This window comes from Lissotriton vulgaris, unplaced genomic scaffold, assembly GCF_964263255.1.
Source record: "Lissotriton vulgaris unplaced genomic scaffold, aLisVul1.2 SCAFFOLD_741, whole genome shotgun sequence".
NCBI classification, from domain to species: domain Eukaryota; kingdom Metazoa; phylum Chordata; class Amphibia; order Caudata; family Salamandridae; genus Lissotriton; species Lissotriton vulgaris.
Genome location: NW_028248381.1, coordinates 199,942 through 215,814, shown reverse-complemented (window position 1 = coordinate 215,814; position 15,873 = coordinate 199,942). Strand labels below are relative to the sequence as shown.

General features: G+C 53.9%; 1 protein-coding gene across 1 annotated transcript in view; it reads left to right on the top strand.

Annotated features, from left to right (window-relative positions):
• The first annotated feature begins 850 nt into the window (after positions 1-850).
• Positions 851-15,873, top strand: part of MDK (midkine) — a 112,043-nt gene continuing 97,020 nt past the window's right edge. The window contains exon 1 of the mRNA XM_086949973.1: positions 851-1,060. The gene's annotated coding sequence lies outside the window, so the exon portion shown is untranslated. The remainder of the gene's footprint in view (positions 1,061-15,873) is intronic.

The following is a 15,873-nucleotide window of genomic DNA, read 5'->3' as shown; positions in this document are numbered from 1 at the left end:
ACGCATGCTCTGTCCTCAGAGCTCAGCAGTGAGACGCCTGCTGGACCTGAGCTCTTTGTAGTGAGACGCGTGCTCTGGCCTGAGCTCTCTGCAATGAGACGCCTGCTCTGGCCTGAGCTCTCTGTAGAGACGCCTGCTCTGCAGTGAGATGTCTGCTCTGCAGTGAGATGCCTGCTGAACCTGGGAGCTCTGCAGAGACGCCTGCTCTGGCCTGCTCTCTTTGCAGTGAGACGCCTGCTCTGGCCTGAGAGTGCTCTGGCTTGAGCGCTCTGCAGTGAGACGCCTGCTCAGCAGTGAGACGCCTGCTCTGCAGTGAGATGCCTGCTGAACCTGGGAGCTCTGCAGAGACGCCTGCTCTGGCCTGCTCTCTTTGCAGTGAGACGCCTGCTCTGGCCTGAGAGTGCTCTGGCTTGAGCGCTCTGCAGTGAGACGCCTGCTCAGCAGTGAGACGCCTGCTCTGCAGTGAGATGCCTGCTGAACCTGGGAGCTCTGCAGAGACGCCTGCTCTGGCCTGCTCTCTTTGCAGTGAGACGCCTGCTCTGGCCTGAGAGTGCTCTGGCTTGAGCGCTCTGCAGTGAGACGCCTGCTCAGCAGTGAGACGCCTGCTCTGCAGTGAGATGCCTGCTGCTGAACCTGGGAGCTCTGCAGAGACGCCTGCTCACTGCTGGAGGCTGAGACGGATGCTTCTCTCCGCCGGCTGCAGGCGGGGGAGGGGTCCTTTTGGCAAACTTTGGGAAAGCTACCTTTTGTTGTCAGCTCGACGGGGAGGAGGCTGGGGGCTGAAATGGGCGGGGCCTGACGTGTGACGTCAGGCTCCTAGTTAAATTGGAAAGTTTCCCTATAGTTGACCAGCTTGAACTAGTTCTGTGGACACAAAGAGAGATAAGGGCAGGGAGGGACGCAGGCAGCCGAGCCGGAGCCGAGAGTGAGGGCGGCACGAGCACCGCAGGGATTACCAAGGAGCGCTAGAAGAGACGTCCAGGTGCTTGAAGGGAGCATCGAGGCAGGAGGCAGCGCTTAGAAGCCGAAAGGAGCCGGGTCGAGGACATCAGTCAGTCAAGTAAGTGCCTAAGAGACTCGGGGTACTCGGCCCCCCACAGCGAGGCCTGAGCGATAGCCCGCCCCCCCTCAACTCCCCCCCCCCTTCTACCCGGCTGCCGTGAGCCCTGCGAGAGAGCCTCGGGGTCTGTCTGACCCCTGAGATTGAGAGAACGCTGGGCTGCGGTGGTGCAGTCAGTGGGCGTCCATACGAATATCTGAGGCAGAGTCTGGGGGTCGGTCTGGGTGACCCTAGTGACCCATAGGAGGGGAGGGGCTCAGGGCACCCACTACAGCAGTACCTGAGACTATATCCAGATGTGTCCAGCCCCAGCGAGCCCTGAGAGACACCCGAGGGAGGGAGGGGGTGTAGAGGCACCCACTACAGCAGTACCCGAGACTACCTCCAGATGTGTCCAGTCCCAGCGAGTCCTGAGGGAGCCCAGGGAGGGGGTGTCAGGGCACCGATCATAGCAGTACCTGAGACAACCTCCAGATGTGTCCAGCCACAACGAGCACTGAGACAGCCGGGGGAGGGAGTGTCAGCATCATAGCGTACCTGAGACTACCTCCAGATGTGTTCAGCCCAAGCGAGCCCCGAGACAGAGGATGGAGGGAGGGGGTGTCAGGGCACCCACCACAGCAATACCTGAGACAACCTCCAGATGTGTCCAGCCACAGCGAGTCCTGAGGGAGCCCAGTGAGGGGGTGTCAAGGCACCCACCACAGCAGTACCTAAGACAACCTCCAGATGTGTCCAGCCACAGCGAGTCCTGAGGGAGCCCAAGGAGGGGGTGTCAGGGCACCGATCATAGCAGTACCTGAGACAACCTCCAGATGTGTCCAGCCACAGTGAGCCCTGAGACACCAGTGGGAGGGAGGGGGTGTCAAGACACCCACCACAGCAGTACCTGAGACAACCTCCAGATGTTTCCAGCCCCAGCGAGTCCTGAGGGAGCCCAGTGAGGGGGTGTCAAGGCACCCACCACAGCAGTACCTAAGACAACCTCCAGATGTGTCCAGCCACAGCGAGTCCTGAGAGAGCCCAAGGAGGGGGTGTCAGGGCACCGATCATAGCAGTACCTGAGACAACCTCCAGATGTGTCCAGCCACAACGAGCACTGAGACAGCCGGGGGAGGGAGTGTCAGCATCATAGCGTACCTGAGACTACCTCCAGATGTGTTCAGCCCAAGCGAGCCCCGAGACAGAGGATGGAGGGAGGGGGTGTCAGGGCACCCACCACAGCAATACCTGAGACAACCTCCAGATGTGTCCAGCCACAGCGAGTCCTGAGGGAGCCCAGTGAGGGGGTGTCAAGGCACCCACCACAGCAGTACCTAAGACAACCTCCAGATGTGTCCAGCCACAGCGAGTCCTGAGGGAGCCCAAGGAGGGGGTGTCAGGGCACCGATCATAGCAGTACCTGAGACTACCTCCAGATGTGTCGAGCCCCAGCGAGCCTTGGGCCAGCCGAGGGACGGAGGGGGTGTCAGTGCAGCCACCACAGCAGTACTCGAGACTGCCTCCAGATGTGTCCAGCCCAAGCGAGCCCTGAGACAGACGATGGAGGGAGGGGGTGTCAAGGCACCCACTACAGCAGTACCTGAGACAACCTCAGATGTGTCGAGCCCCAGTGAGCTGTGAGGGAGCCGAGGGAGGGGGTGTCAGGGCACCCACCACAGCAGTACCTGAGGCACCTTTCTCTCGGGGTCCAGCCACAACGATCCCCGAAAGAGTGGGGGCGCGTAGAAGACGGTGACTCGGGGGGGGGGGGGGGGGGGGGCTGTCCCCAGCGCGACCCGTTTCTGTCAACTCATTCAAGACAAGTAAAAATAAACTTTATTCGGTCGATGGTCAAACAAGCACACAGGAAGAAGGAAGCTCGAAGAGCTATGTTTTATCTTTTACAGATTCCCGCGCAAGAGCCATTTTTCATGTAACAATGATATGATAACATTTCATTAACAAAATCGTGACAAGGGCGGAAAATCAGTCCGGACTCGTTCAGTTCTGTGCCCCAGAAAGACTTGGGGGTCAAATCAACACCCCTGAGCCCCGAGAAGGGAGGAAAAGAGGCGCAGGCTGTACCCCCTGACTCCAACAGAGAGGGGAGAAGTGTACCCAGCGAGGGGCGAACCCCACGAACTACCTCCGAGAGAGAGAGGGGGGGAGACCCTGTGAGGGGCGAGTCCCACGAACTACCTCCGAGAGAGAGGGGGGGGGGAGACCCTGTGAGACACACCGCAGTCTCATACCCTGCCCTGGAGACACACCGCAGTCTCATACCCTGCCCTGGAGACACACCGCAGTCTCATACCCTGCCATGGAGACACAACGCAGTCTCATAACATGCCCTGGAGACACACCGCAGTCTCGTAACATGCCCTGGAGACACACCGCAGTCTCATACCCTGCCCGGAGACACACCGCAGTCTCATATCCTGCCCTGGAGACACACCGCAGTCTCATAACATGCCCTGGAGACACACCGCAGTCTCATACCCTGCTCTGAAGACACACCGCAGTCTCATATCCTGCCCTGGAGACACACCGCAGTCTCATACCCTGCCCTGGAGACACACCGCAGTCTCATACCCTGCCCTGGAGACACACCGCAGTCTCATACCCTGCCCTGGAGACACACCGCAGTCTCATACCCTGCCCTGGAGACACACCGCAGTCTCATACCCTGCCCTGGAGACACACCGCAGTCTCATATCCTGCCCTGGAGACACACCGCAGTCTCATACCCTGCCCTGGAGACACACCGCAGTCTCATACCCTGCCCTGGAGACACACCGCAGTCTCATACCCTGCCCTGGAGACACACCGCAGTCTCATACCCTGCCCTGGAGACACACCGCAGTCTCATACCCTGCCCTGGAGACACACCGCAGTCTCATACCCTGCCCTGGAGACACACCGCAGTCTCATACCCTGCCCTAGAGACACACCGCAGTCTCATAACATGCCCTGGAGACACACCGCAGTCTCATACCCTGCTCTGAAGACACACCGCAGTCTCATACCCTGCCCTGGAGACACACCGCAGTCTCATACCCTGCCCTAGAGACACACCGCAGTCTCATAACATGCCCTGGAGACACACCGCAGTCTCATACCCTGCCCGGAGACACACCGCAGTCTCATATCCTGCCCTGGAGACACACCGCAGTCTCATAACATGCCCTGGAGACACACCGCAGTCTCATACCCTGCCCTGGAGACACACCGCAGTCTCATACCCTGCCCTGGAGACACACCGCAGTCTCATACCCTGCCCTAGAGACACACCACAGTCTCATAACATGCCCTGGAGACACACCGCAGTCTCATACCCTGCTCTGGAGACACACCGCAGTCTCATACCCTGCCCTGGAGACACACCGCAGTCTCATACCCTGCCCTGGAGACACACCGCAGTCTCATACCCAGCTCTGGAGACACACTGCAGTCACATAACATGCCCTGGAGACACACCACAGTTTCATACTCTGCTCTGGAGACACACCACAGTCTCATACCCTGCCCTGGAGACACACCGCAGTCTCATACCCTACCCTGGAGACACACCGCAGTCTCATACCCTGCCCTGGAGACACACCGCAGTCCCATACTCTGCCCTGGAGACACACTGCAGTCTCATGCCCTGCCCTGGAGACACACCGCAATCTCATAACATACCCTGGAGACACACTGCAGTCTCATACCCTGCTCTGGAGACACACCGCAGTCTCATACCCTGCCCTGGAGACACACCGCAGTCTCATACCCTGCCCTGGAGACACACAGTAGTCTCAAACCCTGCCCTGGAGACACACCGCAGTCTCATAGCCTTCTCTGGAGACACACCGCAGTCTCATACCCTGCCCTGGAGAAACACCCCTGTCTCATACCCAGCCCCGGAGACACACTGCAGTCTCATATCCTGCCCTGGAGACACACCGCAGTCTCATAACATGCACTGGAGACACACCTCAGTCTCATACCCTGCCCAGAGACACACTGCAGTCTCATAACATGCACTGGAGACACACCGCAGTCTCATACCATGCCCGGAGACACACCGCAGTCTCATACTCCGCCCTGGAGACACACCGCAGTCTCATACCCTGCTCTGGAGGCACACTGCAGTCTCATAACATGCCCTGGAGACACACCGCCGTCTCATACCCTGCTCTGGAGACACACCGCAGTCTCATACACTGCCCGGAGACACACCGCAGTCTCATACCCTGCCCTGGAGACCCGCCGCAGTCTCATACCCAGCTCTGGAGACACACTGCAGTCACATAACATGCCCTGGAGACACACCGCAGTCTCATACCCTGCTCTGGAGACACACCACAGTCTCATACCCTGCCCTGTAGACACACCACAGTCTAATACCCTGCCCTGGAGACACACCGCATTCTCATACCCTGCTCTGGAGACACACCGCAGTCTCATACCCTGCCTGGAGACACACCGCAGTCTCATACCCTGCCTGGAGACACATTACAGTCTCATACCCTGCCCTGTAGACACACCGCAGTCTCATAACATGCCCTGGAGACACACCGCAGTCTCATACCCTGCTCTGGAGACACACTGCAGTCTCATACCCTGCTCTGTAGACACACCGCAGTTTCATAACATGCCCTGGAGACACACCGCGGTCTCATACCCTGCCCGGGAACACACCGCAGTCTCATACCCTGTCCTGGAGACACACCGCAGTCGCATACCCTGTCCTGGAGACACACCACAGTCTCATACCCTGTCCTGCAGACACACCGCAGTCTCATACCCTGCTCTGGAGACTCACCGCAGTCTCATACCCTGCCCTGGAGACACACCGCAGTCTGATGCCCTGCTCTGGAGACACACCACAGTCTCATACTCTGCCCGGAGACACACCACAGTATCTTAGGTCCTACCTCAGGCAAATCACAGGGTCAACTTGGGACATACGTCAGTCTCCGAATCTGCCCTAGGGACATATTCCACTCTCGGAGTCTGTCCTGGGGACATACTTTACACTCCGAGTCTGTTTTGGGGACACACTGCGGTCTCCAAGTCTGTCCTGGTGACATACTCCAATTTCCAAGTCTGTCCTGGTGACACACTCCAATATCCGAATCTTTCCAGGGGACATGCTTCACCAGTGGGGATCTACCAGTGGTGATCTCTGCCAGTGGTGATCGCTGTCAGTGATGATCTCTGTCAGTGGTGATCTCTGTCAGTGGTGATCTTTGTCTGTGGTGATCTTTGTCTGTGGGGATCTCTGTCAGTGATGATCTGTCTGTGGTGATCTCTGTCAGTTGTGATCTCTGTCAGTGGTGATCTGTCAGTGGTGATCTCTGTCAGTGGTGACCTCTATTAGTGATGATCTCTCAGTGGTGATCTCTGTCAGTGGTGATCTGTCAGTGGTGATCTGTCAGTGGTGATCTCTGTCAGTGGTGATCCCTGTCAGTGGTGATCTGTCAGTGTTGATCTTTGTCAGTGGTGATATCTGCCAGTGGTGATCTGTCAGTGGTGGTCTCTGTCAGTGGTGATCTCTATCAGTGGTGATCTCTGCCAGTTGTGATCTGTCAGTGGTGATCTCTGTCAGTGGTGATCTCTGTCAGTGGTGATCTGTCCGTGGTGGTCTCTGTCAGTGGTGATCTCTATCAGTGGTGATCTCTGCCAGTGGTGATCTGTCAGTGGTGATCTGTCAGTGGTTACCTGTGTCAGTGGTGATCTGCCAGTGGTGATCTGTCAGTTGTGATCTGCCAGTGGTGATCTCTGTCAGTGGTGATCTCTGTGAGTGGTGATCTGTCAGTGGTGATCTCTGTCAGTTGTGATCTCTGTCAGTGTTGATCTCTGTCAGTGGTGATCTCTGTCAGTGGTGATCTCTGCCAGTAGTGACCTCTGTCAGTGGTGATCTCTGTCAGTAGTGATCTCTGTCAGTGGTGATATGTCAGTGGTGATCTCTATCAGTTGAGATCTCTGTCAGTGTTGATCTCTGTCAGTGGTGATCTCTGTCAATGGTGATCTCTGTCAGTGGTGACCTCTGCATGTGGTGATCTCTGTCAGTGGTGATCTGTCAGTGGTGATCTGTCAGTGGTGGTCTCTGTCAGTGGTGATCTCTGTCAGTGGTGATCTCTGTCAGTGGTGATCTGTCAGTGGTGGTCTCTGTCAGTGGTGGTCTCTGTCAGTGGTGATCTGCCAGTGGTGATCTGCCAGTGGTGATCTGTCAGTGGTGATCTGTCAGTGGTGACCTCTGCCTGTGGTGATCTCTGTCAGTGGTGGTCTCTGTCAGTGGTGATCTCTGTCGGTGGTAATCTGTCAGTGGTGGTCTCTGTCAGTGGTGGTCTCTGTCAGTGGTGATCTCTGCCAGTGGTGATCTCTATCAGTGGTGATCTGTCAGTGGTGATCTGCCAGTGGTGATCTCTATCAGTGGTGATCTGTCAGTGGTGATCTCTGTCAGTTGTGATCTCTGTTAGTGGTGATCTGTCAGCGGTGACCTCTGTCAGCGGTGATCTGCCAGTGGTGATCTGTCAGTGGTGATCTCTACCAGTGGTGATCTCTGTCAGTTGTGATCTCTGTCAGTGGTGACCTCTGTCAGTTGTGATCTCTACCAGTGGTAATCTGTCACTGGTGATCTCTGTCAGTCGTGATCTCTACCAGTGGTGACCTCTGTCAGTTGTGATCTCTGTCAGTGGTGACCTCTGTCAGTTGTGATCTCTGTCAGTGGTGATCTGTCAGTGGTGACCTCTGTCAGTGGTGATCTGTCAGTGGTGATCTCTGCCAGTGGTGACCTCTGTCAGTGGTGATCTGTCAGTGGTGATCTCTGTCAGTGGTGACCTCTGTCAGTGGTGATCTGTCAGTGGTGATCTGTCAGTGGTGATCTCTGCCAGTCGTGACCTCTGTAGTGGTGACCTCTGTCAGTGGTGATATGCCAGTGATGATCTCTGTCAGTGGTGACCTGTCAGTGGTGACCTGTCAGTGGTGATCTGTCAGTGGTGATCTCTGTCAGTGGTGATCTGTCAGTGGTGACCTCTGTCAGTGGTGATCTGTCAGTGGTGGTCTCTGTCAGTGGTGGTCTCTGTCAGTGGTGATCTCTGCCAGTGGTGATCTCTATCAGTGGTGATCTGTCAGTGGTGATCTGCCAGTGGTGATCTGTCAGTGGTGATCTGTCAGTGGTGACCTCGTCAGTGGTGATCTGCCAGTGGTGATCTGTCAGTGGTGATCTCTACCAGTGGTGATCTCTGTCAGTTGTGATCTCTGTCAGTGGTGACCTCTGTCAGTTGTGATCTCTACCAGTGGTAATCTGTCAGTGGTGATCTCTACCAGTGGTGACCTCTGTCAGTTGTGATCTCTGTCAGTGGTGACCTCTGTCAGTTGTGATCTCTGTCAGTGGTGATCTGTCAGTGCTGACCTCTGTCAGTGGTGACCTCTGTCAGTGGTGATCTGTCAGAGGTGATCTGTCAGTGGTGACCTCTGTCAGTTGTGATCTGTCAGTGGTGATCTGTCAGTGGTGACCTCTGTCAGTGATGATCTCTGCCAGTCGTGACCTCTGTAGTGGTGACCTCTGTCAGTGGTGATCTGCCAGTGATGATCTCTGTCAGTGGTGACCTCTGTCAGTGGTGATCTGTCAGTGGTGACCTCTGTCAGTGGTGATCTGTCAGTGGTGATCTCTGCCAGTGGTGACCTCTGTCAGTGGTGATCTGTCAGTGGTGATCTCTGTCAGTGGTGATCTGTCAGTGGTGATCTCTGTCAGTTGTGATCTCTACCAGTGGTGACCTCTGTCAGTGGTGATCTGTCAGTGGTGATCTGCCAGTGATGATCTCTGTCAGTGGTGACCTCTGTCAGTGGTGATCTGTCAGTGGTGATCTCTGCCAGTCGTGACCTCTGTAGTGGTGACCTCTGTCAGTGGTGATCTGTCAGTGGTGATCTGCCAGTGATGATCTCTGTCAGTGGTGACCTCTGTCAGTGGTGATCTGTCAGTGGTGATCTCTGCCAGTGGTGACCTTCCTCTGCGCCAAGACGCCAGTGTTGATGGAGGCTGCAGCCTCGTCTGTATGGCTGTGGAGAACACCACGAGAGCCCCTCCACTGAGCTGCACGACCCCTGGCCGGTAGTGAGTCCTGCCCAGCACTGGGGATGGGGCGGGAGGGGGAGGGGGTATGCACGCGGTCCGGATAGAAAATGGGGTCAGGAAGTCATGTAAATGCCATGTGGGCAGGGGGTACTCATTAACAACAGGGGAGGGGCTTAGGGGGAGATATACCTCCCAGAAGTCATTCTCCTCGGCCCCAGGGGACGAGACTCCCTTAGACCCTGTCCCCGCCCCTCCCCCTCGGCGTCTTTCACCAGGCACTGGTTCCCATCCTGAAGGGGCCACAGGGAGTCAGCTATTGTCCGGAGTCCCGCATTGTGATGCTCTAAAATGGCTTGTAAAGTGCTCCCCCCCCCCTTCCTAAGATGCTGCCGTGGCTTGTAAAGTGACCACCCCCCTCCTAAGATGCTGCTGTGCTCCCGGACGCCCTCTCCTTGCAGACCACTGCTGCTCCTTCCGGAATGTTCTGGGTCATTGCACCTCTGCCCCTGATCGGCCGCTGAGACAGAGCGGGGATTGGCTGGCCCAGACTTCACAGAGCTTCATGCTTTTACTACAAGTTATACGAAGAGCAAGAACTGGCCTGCTTATTTCAAGTCATGTTTACCACCCGGTGACAGCTGGCAAATAAAAACCTTTTTATTGGAAAGGGGCAACGATCCCGCAGGAACTTTGCACTAAACTTAAATTGAATTGCAAATTCGATTTTTTTTTTTTGTCGACCAGCTGCAGGCTTTGCAGACTAATTAACACCTTTAAAAAGTCGACGAGTTGATACAAAGTAAGCCTCAGAACCTTCATATATCCTTGATATGCGTTCGAATATTTTGTAAATGAAAGCAACCTCCAGGTTGTGTGGAAGGTGTTCCTTTCGCAGGTACAATTCCCATTAATTACTCACTCCTCCTTATGCCTCCAAAAGTGAGAAAGAAAAGTACCCGATGCCGATCGTTCTCGGGCACCGCTCCCAGGATATGGAACGCTCTCCCTTGAGTCCTCGGATGCAACCCCTCCTCCTCCTGTTTCAAAAGGGACCTAAAACTCCATCTCCTAAACAAATACTTTCATGACCAACGTCAACTTACCTAGACTTCAATATCCGAGCTGTCTCCTCTCTCCCTGGACATTCAAGCATAGTGGGTGACCGGACCATGTCGTTCTCGCCCTTTCTTTTGCTCGCCCCCCTTAAACCCCCCCCCCCCCCGCCCGCTGTGCTGCATATTCATTCATTCCCTTGTTTTATTTGGATCTCTGGTTTGCTTCCTTACAGCTGCCTACTATGTAATTGTAATGTCCTCCTGCTGTGTACTGTGCGTATCTAAAGCGCTGTGATACCTACGGGTCGAGCTAGCGCTATATAAAACTATAAATATATATATATATATAGGAATGTAGGCGCTCTCCACACGTAGTGTCATCTTAAGTACACACAGCATCGCTTAGTGGAGGGGCCAGTTGTGGCCTGGAGGGAGGAGGGGGCTGGAGCCCCCCCCCCACCCCTCCCCCGCCCATCTGTGGAGTGAAAGCCCTCACGGGATATATGCTCTAAAGTTTGATAGTGCGTTACATTGGCTGTCAAAAGCTCGTCACCAGTAAGGCCACAATGTTGGCGGTAGTAAGTATTACAGATGGCCAATGAGAAACCTGTAATGGCCCCTTCCATGGGTTATTTACTTTCTGTTCCTGTGAAGAAAGTGAAGGGCTTGGGTCTATGGTAGGCAGTGCCCTGCTCTGGAAGCCCCGGGGAAAGCTGTCAAAGTGTAAAAATCCTTCTACTCGAGTTCACACGAGCGTCCTCTGAGCAAACTGCAGGTGAAACCTTGTATCTGAACTCATGTGAACATCTTCTAAACTCACTATTGGCGACACCTTGCACCTTGGCTCATGTGAGCCTCTACTAAACTCACTACAGGTGCCACCTTGTTTCTGGGCTCCGCTCACGTGAGCATCTACAAAACTCACTACAGGGGCCACCTTGTATCTGGGCTCACGTGAGCATCTTCTAAACTCACTACAGGTGCCACCTTGTACCTGGTCTCACGTAAGCATCTTCTAAACTCACTACCGGTGACACGTTGTATCTGGGCTCAGGTGAGCCTCCACTAAACTCACTACAGAGGCCACCTTGTATCTGGGCTCACGTGAGCATCTTCTAAACTCACTATTGGAGACACCTTGCACCTTGGCTCATGTGAGCCTCTACTAAACTCACTACAGGTGCCACCTTGTTTCTGGGCCCCGCTCACGTGCGCATCTACTAAACTCACTACAGGGGCCACCTTGTATCTGGGCTCACGTGAGCATCTTCTAAACTCACTAATGGCGACACCTTGCACCTTGGCTCATGTGAGCCTCTACTAAACTCACTACAGGTGCCACGTTGTATCTGGGCTCCGCTCACATGAGCATCTACTAAACTCACTACAGGGGCCACCTTGTATCTGGGCTCACGTGAGCATCTTCTAAACTCACTAATGGCGACACCTTGCACCTTGGCTCATGTGAGCCTCTACTAAACTCACTACAGGTGCCACCTTATATCTGGGCTCCGCTCAAGTGAGCATCTACTAAACTCACTACAGGGGCCACCTTGTATCTGGGCTCACGTGAGCATCTTCTAAACTCACTATTAGCGACACCTTGCACCTTGGCTCATGTGAGCCTCTACTAAACTCACTACAGGTGCCACCTTGTACCTGGTCTCACGTAAGCATCTTCTAAACTCACTACCGGTGACACGTTGTATCTTGGCTCAGGTGAGCCTCCACTAAACTCACTACAGGTGCCACCTTGTATCTGGGCTCACACAAGCATCTTCTAAACTCACTACCTGTGACACCTTACACCTTGGCTCACGTGAGCCTCCAGTAAACTCACTATCGGCGACACCTTGCACCTTGAGTTACATGAGCACCTTCTAAACTCACTACTGGTGACACCTTGTATCTGGGCTCACGAAAGCATCTACTCAACTCACTACTGGTGACACCTTGTACCTGGTCTCACTTGAGCCTCTACTAAACTCACTACAGTTGACACGTTGTATCTTGGCTCACATGAGCATCTACTAAAATCACTACCGGCGACACCTTGCACCTTGGCTCACGTGAGCATCTTCTAAACTCACTTCCAGCGACATTTTGTGCCTGTTGTCACGTGAGCCTCCACTAAACTCACTACCGGCGACACCTTGAACCTGGGCTCACGCGAGCTTCTTCTAAACTCAATACCAGTGACATTATGTACCTGGTCTCACGTGAGCATCTACTAAACTCACTACAGGTGCCACCTTGTGTCTGGTCTCACGTGAGCATCTACTAAACTCACTACTGGCGACACCTAGTACCTGGTCTCACGTGAGCATCTACTAAACTCACAACCGGTGACACCTTGTACCTGGTCTCACGTGAGCATCTACTAAACTCACAACCGGTGACACTTTGTAACTGGTCTCACATGAGCATCTACTCAACTTACCACTGGTGACACCTTGTACCTGATTTTACTTGAACCTCTACTAAACTCACTACAGGTGTCACCATGTATCTGGGCTCACTTGAGCATCTTCTAAACTCACTACCGACAACACTTTGTACCTGGTCTCACGTAAGCATCTACTAAACTCACTACTGGCAACACCTTGCATCTGGGCTCACGCGAGAATCTTCTAAACTCACTACCGGTGACACCTTGTACCTGGTCTCACGTGAGCATCAAATAAACTCACTACCTGCGACACCTTGCACCTGGGCTCACGGTAGCATCTTCTAAACTCACTACTGGCGACACCTTGTACCTGGTCTAACGTGAGCATCGAATAAACTCACTACCTGCGACACCTTGCACCTGGGCTCACGGTAGCATCTTCTAAACTCACTACTGGCGACACCTTGCACCTTGGCTCACATGAGCATCCACTAAACTCACTACCTGTGACACCTTGCACCTGGATTCACGCAAGCATCTTCTAAACTCACTACCAGCGACATTTTGTACCTTGGCTCACGTGAGCATCTTCTAAACTCACTACCGGCGACACCTTGTACCTGGTCTCACGTGAGCATCTACTAAACTCACTACTGGGGACACCTTGTACCTGGTCTCACGTGAGCATCTACTAAACTCACTACTGGCGACACCTTGTACCTGGTCTCACGTGAGCATCTACTAAACTCACTACTGGGGACACCTTGTACCTGGTCTCACGTGAGCATCTACTAAACTCACTACTGGCGACACCTTGTACCTGGTCTCATGTGAGCATCTTCTAAACTCACTACCGGCGACACCTTGTACCTGGTCTCACGTGAGCATCTACTAAACTCACTACCGGCGACACCTTGTACCTGGTCTCACGTGAGCATCTACTAAACTCACTACTGGGGACACCTTGTACCTGGTCTCACGTGAGCATCTACTAAACTCACTACTGGCGACACCTTGTACCTGGTCTCACGTGAGCATCTACTAAACTCACTACTGGGGACACCTTGTACCTGGTCTCACGTGAGCATCTACTAAACTCACTACTGGCGACACCTTGTACCTGGTCTCACGTGAGCATCTTCTAAACGCACTACTGGCGACACCTTGTGTCTGGTCTCACGTGAGCATCTTCTAAACTCACTACCGGCGACACCTTGTACCTGGTCCCACGTGAGCATCTTCTAAACTCACTACTGGCGACACCTTGTACCTGGTCTCACGTGAGCCTCTAATAAACTCACTACCGGTGACACCTTGAACCTGGATTCACGCAAGCATCTTCTAAACTCACTACCGGCGACATTTTGTACCTGGTCCCACGTGAGCATCTTCTAAAGTCACTGCAGGTGCCACCTTGTACCTGGTCTCACGTGAGCCTCTAATAAACTCACTACTGGCGACACCTTGTACCTGGTCTCACGTGAGCATCTACTAAACTCACTACTGGCGACACCTTGTACCTGGTCTCACGTGAGCATCTTCTAAACTCACTACCGGCGACACCTTGTACCTGGTCTCACGTGAGCATCTACTAAACTCACTACTGGGGACACCTTGTACCTGGTCTCACGTGAGCATCTACTAAACTCACTACTGGCGACACCTTGTACCTGGTCTCACGTGAGCATCTACTAAACTCACTACTGGGGACACCTTGTACCTGGTCTCACGTGAGCATCTACTAAACTCACTACTGGCGACACCTTGTACCTGGTCTCACGTGAGCATCTTCTAAACTCACTACCGGCGACACCTTGTACCTGGTCTCGTGTCCCCGGTCTCACGTGAGCATCTACTAAACTCACTACTGGCGACACCTTGTACCTGGTCTCACGTGAGCATCTTCTAAACTCACTACCGGCGACACCTTGTACCTGGTCTCACGTGAGCATCTACTAAACTCACTACTGGCGACACCTTGTACCTGGTCTCACGTGAGCATCTACTAAACTCACTACTGGGGACACCTTGTACCTGGTCTCACGTGAGCATCTACTAAACTCACTACTGGCGACACCTTGCACCTTGGCTCACGTGAGCATCTACTAAACTCACTACAGGTGACACCTTGCACCTTGGCTCACGTGAGCATCTACTAAACTCACTACAGGTGCCACCTTGTACCTGGCCTCACGTGAGCATCTTCTAAACTCACTACCGGCGACACCTTGTACCTGGTCCCACGTGAGCATCTTCTAAACTCACTACTGGCGACACCTTGTACCTGGTCTCACGTGAGCCTCTAATAAACTCACTACCGGTGACACCTTGAACCTGGATTCACGCAAGCATCTTCTAAACTCACTACCGGCGACATTTTGTACCTGGTCCCACGTGAGCATCTTCTAAAGTCACTGCAGGTGCCACCTTGTACCTGGTCTCACGTGAGCATCTACTAATCTCACTACTGGCGACACCTTGTACCTGGTCTCACGTGAGCATCTACTAAACTCACTACTGGGGACACCTTGTACCTGGTCTCACGTGAGCATCTACTAAACTCACTACTGGCGACACCTTGTACCTGGTCTCACGTGAGCATCTTCTAAACTCACTACCGGCGACACCTTGTACCTGGTCTCACGTGAGCATCTACTAAACTCACTACCGGCGACACCTTGTACCTGGTCTCACGTGAGCATCTACTAAACTCACTACTGGGGACACCTTGTACCTGGTCTCACGTGAGCATCTACTAAACTCACTACTGGCGACACCTTGTACCTGGTCTCACGTGAGCATCTACTAAACTCACTACTGGGGACACCTTGTACCTGGTCTCACGTGAGCATCTACTAAACTCACTACTGGCGACACCTTGTACCTGGTCTCACGTGAGCATCTTCTAAACGCACTACCGGCGACACCTTGTGTCTGGTCTCACGTGAGCATCTTCTAAACTCACTACCGGCGACACCTTGTACCTGGTCCCACGTGAGCATCTTCTAAACTCACTACTGGCGACACCTTGTACCTGGTCTCATGTGAGCCTCTAATAAACTCACTACCGGTGACACCTTGAACCTGGATTCACGCAAGCATCTTCTAAACTCACTACCGGCGACATTTTGTACCTGGTCCCACGTGAGCATCTTCTAAAGTCACTGCAGGTGCCACCTTGTACCTGGTCTCACGTGAGCCTCTAATAAACTCACTACTGGCGACACCTTGTACCTGGTCTCACGTGAGCATCTACTAAACTCACTACTGGCGACACCTTGTACCTGGTCTCACGTGAGCATCTTCTAAACTCACTACCGGCGAC